The sequence below is a fragment of the Canis aureus genome, chromosome X (assembly GCF_053574225.1).
Source record: "Canis aureus isolate CA01 chromosome X, VMU_Caureus_v.1.0, whole genome shotgun sequence".
Classification (NCBI taxonomy): domain Eukaryota; kingdom Metazoa; phylum Chordata; class Mammalia; order Carnivora; family Canidae; genus Canis; species Canis aureus.
Window position 1 is genome coordinate 68,416,552 of NC_135649.1, and position 8,691 is coordinate 68,425,242.

An 8,691-nucleotide genomic window follows, 5' to 3' on the forward strand; every position below is an offset into this window, starting at 1 on the left:
GGTTTTGCCTCTTCAGTCTCCACTTTGTCCTGTCAGAACAAGACAGAAGCCCCTCTGTCTCCTCATCCTCAGGTCTCTTATGGACAGATATTGAAGTTGGTGCAGCTTCTTCACAACCTCCCGACGAGTTTGAGGTACTGAAATCCGTCCCACCTGCTGTCCGTTCCTGCTAGAGCCTTGTTAACTCACGTGAGTATCCCAGGTGAAGAATCAGCTGCACCCTCCACCCTGTCCAGAGGACCTGTGGTGTGCTGGGGTGTCCCTGGGTGATTGATCTAACAGGCTTAAAAGAAGGCAGATTAAACTTGGGCAAGCACTAGAGGAGGAATTGTGAGACCTGACTCTCTCCTAATCTATGGAGAATCACCTCCTTTTTCCGACCCACTGTTTCTCCATCGGTGAAAAGAGGAAGTTGGCCTGGAACAGCAGTTCTCAGCCTGGGATCTGTGAACTCCCTGCAATTGTGTGCAACGCTGGGGGAAGCGATGTATGCAGGCTCTGCGGGAGGGTGTACAGGGCTTTCATCATATTCCCAAAGGGGTCTTGTTATGGATTGAATTGTGTTGTCTCACAAATTCCTGTGTAGAAGCCTTAACCCCCATTGTGACTGTATTTGGAGATAGGGCCTCTGGAAAGTTAAATGAGGTCATAAGGGTGGGGTCCCCATCTGATGGGACTGGCATCCTTGTAAGAAGGGAAAGAGATACCAGAGATCTATATATACATGCATGCAGAGGAAATGCTATGTGATGAGACAAGCAAGCAGGTGGCCATCTGCAAACCAAGAAGGAACCCTTCACCGGGAATTGAATTTGAAAAAAAAAAAAAAGGGAATTGAATTTGCTGGCACTTTGATCTTGAACTTTAAGTATCTGAAACTATGAGAAAAATAAATTATTTAAGTGACCTAGCCTGTGGTATTTTGTTTTGGTGGCTTGACTAGACTAATACAGGTCTCATAACCCAAAACAGATCCAGAGCCAATAGATCCAGTGGTCCCCAGAAACCCATCCTGGACATTCATGTTTTACTGTGACATGATTCTAGATATTTTGCAGGCTTCTTGAGTTTTTAACCTTTCATACACATATTTTACATAACTGTGATACAGTGTATATACAAATTTGTTTTCCTTTTATGTGCTCAGAACTGTGCAGAATATTTATTATAACATACTTCAGTTTCTAATAGTTACATGGCACAGGTTTAGATCTATATAAACCTATAAACCAGAGTTTAAATCCTGATTCCACCACCATTAGCTGTTTGATCTTTGACAAGTTATCACACATTTGTGCCTGCCCTTAAAATGGGGATAAGGTTAGAATCTACCTCATATGGCTGTTATGAGAATCAGATGAAATAATGTATGTAGAGCACTTGGCACAGGGTTATGTTTGAACAGATATTAGTAGCTCTTATTGTTGTCATTGTTGAACATTTAAGTTTTTAAGTTGTTATCAGTCTGTTTTGCTCTTATAAATTACACTGCTGTGGACAAACTTCCTTGTACACAGAGAACTTTTTTCTAAGATTTTATTTATTTGACAGAGAGAGGGTACAAGCAGAGGGAGGAGCAGAGGGAGAGGGAGAGGGAGAAGCAAGCTCCCCCCTGAACAGGGCTCGATTCCAGGACCCCAGGATTATGACCTGAGCCGAAGTCAGATGCCTAATCGACTGAGCCATCCAGGTGCCCCTTGAGAATTGTTTTCTTTTATTTTTTAAAAAAATTTATTAAAAAAAATTTATTCATTCATGAGAGACACAGAAAGAGAGGAGAGACACAGGCAGAGGGAGGAGAAACAGGCTCCATGCAAGAAGCCTGACACAGGACCCAATCCTGGGATTCCGGGCCCAGGCCCTGAGCCAAAGGCAGATGTCCAACCACTCAGCCACCCAGGCATCTCAAGAATTGTTTTCTTTTAAACGATTTTCTCAGGCTAAATTCCTGAGAGCGGTGTAACTAGGTCAATAGTTTATTTTTTTTCTTATTTATATATTTTTTTCTTATTTAGAATTTTTATTTTGTTTTGGTGTTGATCTCTTGTGAATGCATAACAAAGCAAAATCATTTATTTCTAGAAGAGCTTTATATTTAGTGTAGAACTCTTATAAATCCCTCTTCAGCTCATAGTTGCCTGTGTGCTGATTTTTGTACCCAATGGGATTCTTTGATGGGACAGCATTTAAACAGAATGCTTCATTCTTGGGTCCAGGATTTCCTTCCAAGCTATTGAGTGAGACCCCCATTTGTACGGTTTCAACGGTGATGCTTTCTCAATCTTATAAGGGTGTGTCATGTGCATACAATGACAGCCACATCACAAAACTTCCAGATGGCCAAAAGCCATCACTGACCTGTCAAAACTATGGTAATTTCAGAAACGTAAAAATGTGGAAAAAATGCATGTCTTTGACTCATGAAATACGCTTACTAACCACTACTGTGAATGCTACCTCTTCAGATAGAATTTTCTTAAACTACATTCCCCAACATCCCTTGCAGGCCTGCGATATAGTTTTTATTAATAAGTTCACCCATGGAAGGCTTTGATTTGAAATTGACGGGGGGGGGGACCACAGCTGGGCAGAGGTCATCGGTTTTGCAGACATGGATGACAGCAGGGACAGGGTTTCTGAGGTTAATCAGATGAATGAGCAGTATTGTTTCTGAGAGCTTTGCCTACACCTACTTCTATAGCTCTTCTAACATTTCTGCAGGAGATAAATTTCTTTGTGCCTCAACTAGTTAGAGCCCGCTTGAGATCTTTTCTTTCCCCCCTTCCTTGTTAGCAAACCGTGATTTTGTTTGGGGCAGGAATATGTGCCAGCTAGAAAGCTACATTTCCAAAGCTCCCTGAAAGAGGGATAACCACATGACTAAATTCTGGCCAGTGAGATGTAAGTAGATGTTGGTGCATAGAGCTTTTGGGAAAATTCTGCAGGAAGCAAGGTGACCTCAGTATCTCCCACAAGGTAAAGTCCTGCAGCTGGGGTGCTGTGTGTCAGTTCCTCAAAGCCGGAGTTCTATTTTATTCTTGTTGTAACCAGAGGCACATATTCACGGCATATATTTATTTTGGCAAAATGAAATTCACATCTTGTAATGCATTTGAATTATGATAAGGCAACAAAGATATGAACCCTTAGATCTCCTGCTATACACTGATAATTCCCCTAGGGAATGGAGAACACTCTTTCAGCTCTCTACACAGCTTTGTATATAGTGTCATTTTACCTGAATCCCATTCAGCATGCATAAGGAGTCACTAGGTACAGGGGTGCCTGGGTGGCTCATTTGATTAAGTGTCTGCCTTTGGCTTAGGTCATGATCCCAGGGTCTGGGATCAAGCCTTGCATTGGGGTCCCTAGTCAACAAAAAGTCTGCTTCTCCCTCTCCCTCTGCCTCTCTCCCTGCTCGTGCTTGCTCTTGTGTTCTCTCTCTCGCAAATAAATAAAATCTTTAAAAAATAAAAAGGAGTTGCTGGGTACAAATTGACCAGATGCTTCCGTAGATATGTTAGTGCAAGAAATGTTTGACAAGCCAGAACCTGAATCTATAACCTTGCTTTTATTGCAGTAGATTTTTTACTAGATGATCATTAATTTGGATGTTATTTTGTATTTCCAAAATTTGCTGCCAAATAATAATTAATATTCACCTTATGGAAAGCTCATATTCATAACTCAACAAATGCTAATTTTCTTCTTGTTTGCCTTACATTCCTTTTTCATACCCTCAGAAGTTGCTTTTGTTTCTCATGATAGTCCTATTTCTTAGTGTTTTAAATTGGCATAATCCTAATTCATGAAGCTTTAAATTGTTATTATAAATTTCTTTGGGGCAGCCCGGGTGGCTCAGTGGCTTAGCGCTGCCTTCAGCTCAGGGCGTGATCCTGGAGACCCAGGATCGAGTCCCATGTCGGGCTCCCTGCATGAAGCCTGCTTCTCCTTCTGCCTCTCTCTCTCTCTCATGAATAAAAATAAAATCTTTAAAATAAATAAATAAATTTCTTTGAAGATAAAGTGCTCTTTATTCAACATTCTTTTCAATGTGTCACATTGGATGTGTCATTCTTTGATATTATATTCTGCTGACCCTAGCAGTGAAATCTGAGTATCATTCTTCCCACCTAAAAGTGACTGAATGCTTATACAAATATATTTTGTAGCAAAGAAACATGAGTGGGAGAGCTGAATCAGTTGACCCATCTCCTTATGTCATTAACTTCTTCTCTGCTGTTTTGAAGGCAAATGTGAAGGCTAGAGGTCAGGCAGCCATCTTGTGAAGGCTAAATGACCGTGCTAACATTGTCTGAGCAGAAATACAAAAGGAGTCTGAATTTCTGAAAACATCATGAAGATACCATTTTAGCCCTTGATTACCAATCTTGGGAGTTTTCCTTAGATGGTAAAAAAAAAAAATTATCTAATTTGGTTGAGGCCACAGTTTTTGGAGTCCCAATTACTGGAACTAGGTTCAGATTCTAATTGATTAGAATGTAGTACCTCAAAGTAGGAGCTGCAAGCTATAAAATCTAAAGTTTTAAAATTGGCATAATAAGGAGGGTTGGGCTTAGAACCATAATGGTAAAACCATAGCCAACTAGAAAGTTGTCACCCTTAGTAATTTGATGGTAAAACATTTGGTCAAATAATGTTGTCCGTGGTACTTTAGAAAGTAGGCTCTGGGGATCCCTGGGTGGCGCAGCGGTTTGGCGCCTGCCTTTGGCCCAGGGCGCGATCCTGGAGACCTGGGATCGAATCCCACGTCAGGCTCCCGGTGCATGGAGCCTGCTTCTCCCTCTGCCTGTGTCTCTGCCTCTCTCTCTCTCACTGTGTGCCTATCATAAATAAATAAAAAATTAAAAAAAAAAAAAAGAAAGTAGGCTCTGTACCTACCCAAGCTGTAGGATAGGGCAATTAGGCTGTTTTTAAAGCTGCATGTGGGGTGTCTAACTCTTGATTTCCGCTCAGGTCATGATCTGAGGACTGTGAGATCAAGCCCCATGTCAGGCTCCGTGGTCAGTGTAGAGTCAGCTTGAGATTCTCTCCCTCTTCCTCTGCCTCTGCCCCCCTCCAAATAACTAAATAAATTTTTTAAAGATTTATTTATTTATTCATGAGAGACACAGTAAGAGAGAGAGAGAGAGAGAGAGAGAGGCAGAGACACAGGCAGAGGGAGAAGCAGGCTCCATGCAGGGAGCCGGACGCAAGACTCGATCCCAGGTCTCCAGGATCACACCCTGGGCTGAAGGTGGCGCTAAACCGCTGAGCCACCGGGGCTGCCCATAAATTTTTATTTTAAAAAAGGCATATGTGAAAAGGAAAAAAAAAAAAGGCATATGTGTTTTTTAACCTGTCTACACAGAAGGGTTGATCTCCTGAGCAGACACAGGGACAAAACAGAGAGAGAGAGAGTAGGGACAGTGGCCATTACTGCCCTCACACAGCCATCTCAGGTCCTGGCCATGTCAATAAGGCTGTAAGACTTTCCTGGGTAAGCAAAAGCTGAGGGAGTTTCTTACCACTAGACCTGCTATATAAGATGTGCTAAAAGGGAGTCCTTGAGGGGTGCCTGGGTGGCTCAGTTGGTGAAGCCTCTGCCTCTGGCTGGGGTCATAATCTCAGGGTCCTAGAATCAAGCCCCACACTACGCTCTCTGCTTAGCAGGGAGTCTGCATCCCCCTCTCTCTCTGCCCCTCCCCCCACTCATGCTTGCTCGCTCTCTTAAATAAATAAATAAATAAATAAATAAATAAATAAATAAATAAAATCTTTGAGGAAAAAGAGGGAGAGTCTTTCCAGTTGAAACAAAGGGATAGTAAAACAGCTACATGAAGCCATGTCAAAATGGAAGAATCTCTGGTAAAGGTAAATCCATGACCAAGTATAAGAACCTGTGTTGTGGGGATCCCTGGGTGGTGCAGTGGTTTAGCGCCTGCCTTTGGCCCAGGGCGCGATCCTGGAGACCTGGGATCGAATCCCACATCGGGCTCTCAGTGCAAGGAGCCTGCTTCTCCCTCTGCCTGTGTCTCTGCCTCTCTCTTTCTCTCTCTCTCTCTCTCTCTCTATCATAAATAAATAAAAAATTAAAAAAAAAAAAGAACCTGTGTTGTGGTATATTGGATGCATATAAGGTGGTGTCCGGAGTGGAAGGCCGAGAAGGTCATTTCAGAATGCAGGGGATCTGAGTTTGCTAAATGCTAAAAAAGAGAAGAACTGAAGAGGCAGATCATAGAGGGGATCACTGTTGGATCAAGGGCTGGAGGAGATGCTATTGGGTGGGAGCCAGGGTGCCTGTAGAGGAAACTGTTGCCAGGGAAGTGAGCAACTCTTCCTCAGCCATGGCAAGAGAAGGTCAAAGGGCAGAAAGACTTTCTGCTGATGAGGGGGGCTCCACCAGCAGAGGAGGAAAAACCTTTTGTGTCCAGCAGATGTGAACATTTGGAAGGTAAAACAGGCGACAAGGAGGGCATGGTGACACGGCTGACCTCAAGGTTCTAGCTTGGCAGACCAAGGTTGTCTGAGAAAATGAGGTGGGCTTGAGAGGCCGGAAGCTGAGCTGAAGGCAGAGTGGCAGGAGGAAGAGAACTGAAAAAGATGGAGGTGTGGTACTCAGAAAAGAGGATTTCCACATTTAAGTATTTGAAAATGAAAATCTGAAACTTTGGTTGAATGAAGAAGTCATCGTAGATGTGATAAAACCCGTGGGAGGCTGAATAAGAGTAGAGGTGGAAACTACTGAAATTGAAAGGAACAGTTATACAGTGTCATTTAATCCCCATCACACACTGAGGACACAGAAGATGATAAAACTTGGACAGAAAGAGGTTAAGTAGCTGGCAGAGAGTCATGCAACAAGGAAATGGTGGAGTTTGGATTTGAACCCAGATCTGTGACTCTGTGATTTGCCAGCATGAAAGGAACATGGTCCTCTCTGTCAGCTAGGGATGAAGTAACACAGATGATATGCAGGGAGGCCAAAGTCTCACAGATGGGGGCAGGTGAAGGCAGAATTGAGCACAAAGTTAGTTTGAACAATGGAAAAGGGATAAAGAGGGTTTTTGTCTGGGGGCAATGGTTAAGCATCTGCCTTAGGCTCAGGTCGTGATCTCAGGGTCCCAGGATGGAGTCCAGCCTCGGGCTCCCTGCTCAGTGGGGAATCTGCTTCTCCCTCTGCTCCTCCCCACCCCCAGCTAGTGCTCGCTCGCTCTCTCTTTCTCTCTCTCAAATTAATTAATTAATTTTTAAAAAGGAGAGTTTCATGTGTATGAACCAGGTTCCTAAACTTGGGACTTCATTTTTCTTTTTTTGGGGGGGGGACTTCATTTTTCTATAGCTCTTTTTCTCTGGGCCACTTTTCACAAAAGTAATTCTTTGGAGGTTATCCATGTGCAGCACATGACAACTTACAGAGCACTTTCACTTCATCACTTGATGCCTTCATGACAGTCTCTGAGGGTAACCACCATTATTAGGCTCGCTTTCCTGGGGAGAAACAGAAGCTCGAAGACTGTGATTTGCCCATGATCACACAGGAAGTGACAGATAAAGGCGTGCAGTCCAGACATGGTGTTGAAAACAGGAGTTACTGTCCTCCCCCACCTCCCAAACCATCCCTTCAGTGTTGAAGAAATCTCTACTCTAGCACCTTCAGTCTGAATTGTCTGGGACCAGAAGGAGGTGGTCTAGGCAAAGGAGCAGCCCTGCTTGCCTGAAACTATTATCTATGGAGAGAACAATTGAGAATCTTCTAAAATGACAGAAATACAGACATAACAGCATAGCCTATAGCTTCAAAGAACTCATCAGTGGAGGAGAAATAATTTTTTTAAGATTGTATTTATTTATTTATTCATGAGAGACACAGAGAGAGAGGCAGAGACACAGGCAGAGGAAGAAGCAGGTTCCCTGCAGGGAGCCCGCTGCAGAATTTGATCTCGGAACTCCAGGATCATGCCCTGAGCCAAAAGCAGATGCTTAACCACTGAGCCACCCAGGCGTCCCAAAGAATTGTTTTTAAAATTACAATCCAACATGCTAACTTCCATTTCATCCTGGTAGATGCTGTACTGTGGGATCCCAGAGGAGAAGCAGCCACTACCGCACTGGGCTTTGAAGACCAGCTTGTGGCAGAAAGAGCCTCCTGATGCATAAGAAGGCAATTGAGTTAGGGTACAGCAGATGGGAACAGTGTGCCTAGAGACACAGATAGGAACCCGCGGACCCATTTGGTGAACAAACCTCGCAGTGTGCTTGCAAAACTGGGTCACTGTTAAGAAGCCGGGTCACAGGGCCTTGTGTGGCAAGCTCAGAGCATCAGCCTATTTACAGCGGGTGGTGGAGAAGGGTACTGTAGAGTTCTGAACAGGAAAGTGATGTGATCAGGTTTGTATTCTGAACAATCTTCCATAGAGAAGCAAGAAGGGACCCAGGAAAACCAGAGAGCAGGCTGTTCAGGGTGGACCAGGTGAAAGATGTTGGCTTGAGCCACTCGAGGAGGGCTAGAGAGGACGAAACCTATTTGAGAATATCCTATATGTATATTTTTGAGCACTTGTGCTGGCAGGGTTGAATCATAAAAGATGCACCTGTTTAGCAGATACTGCCCAACAGCTCTCCAAAAATGCTGGCCAATTTATGCAGGCGAGTTCTATAGAGCATCTCAATTTTCCACTCTCCCTCGGT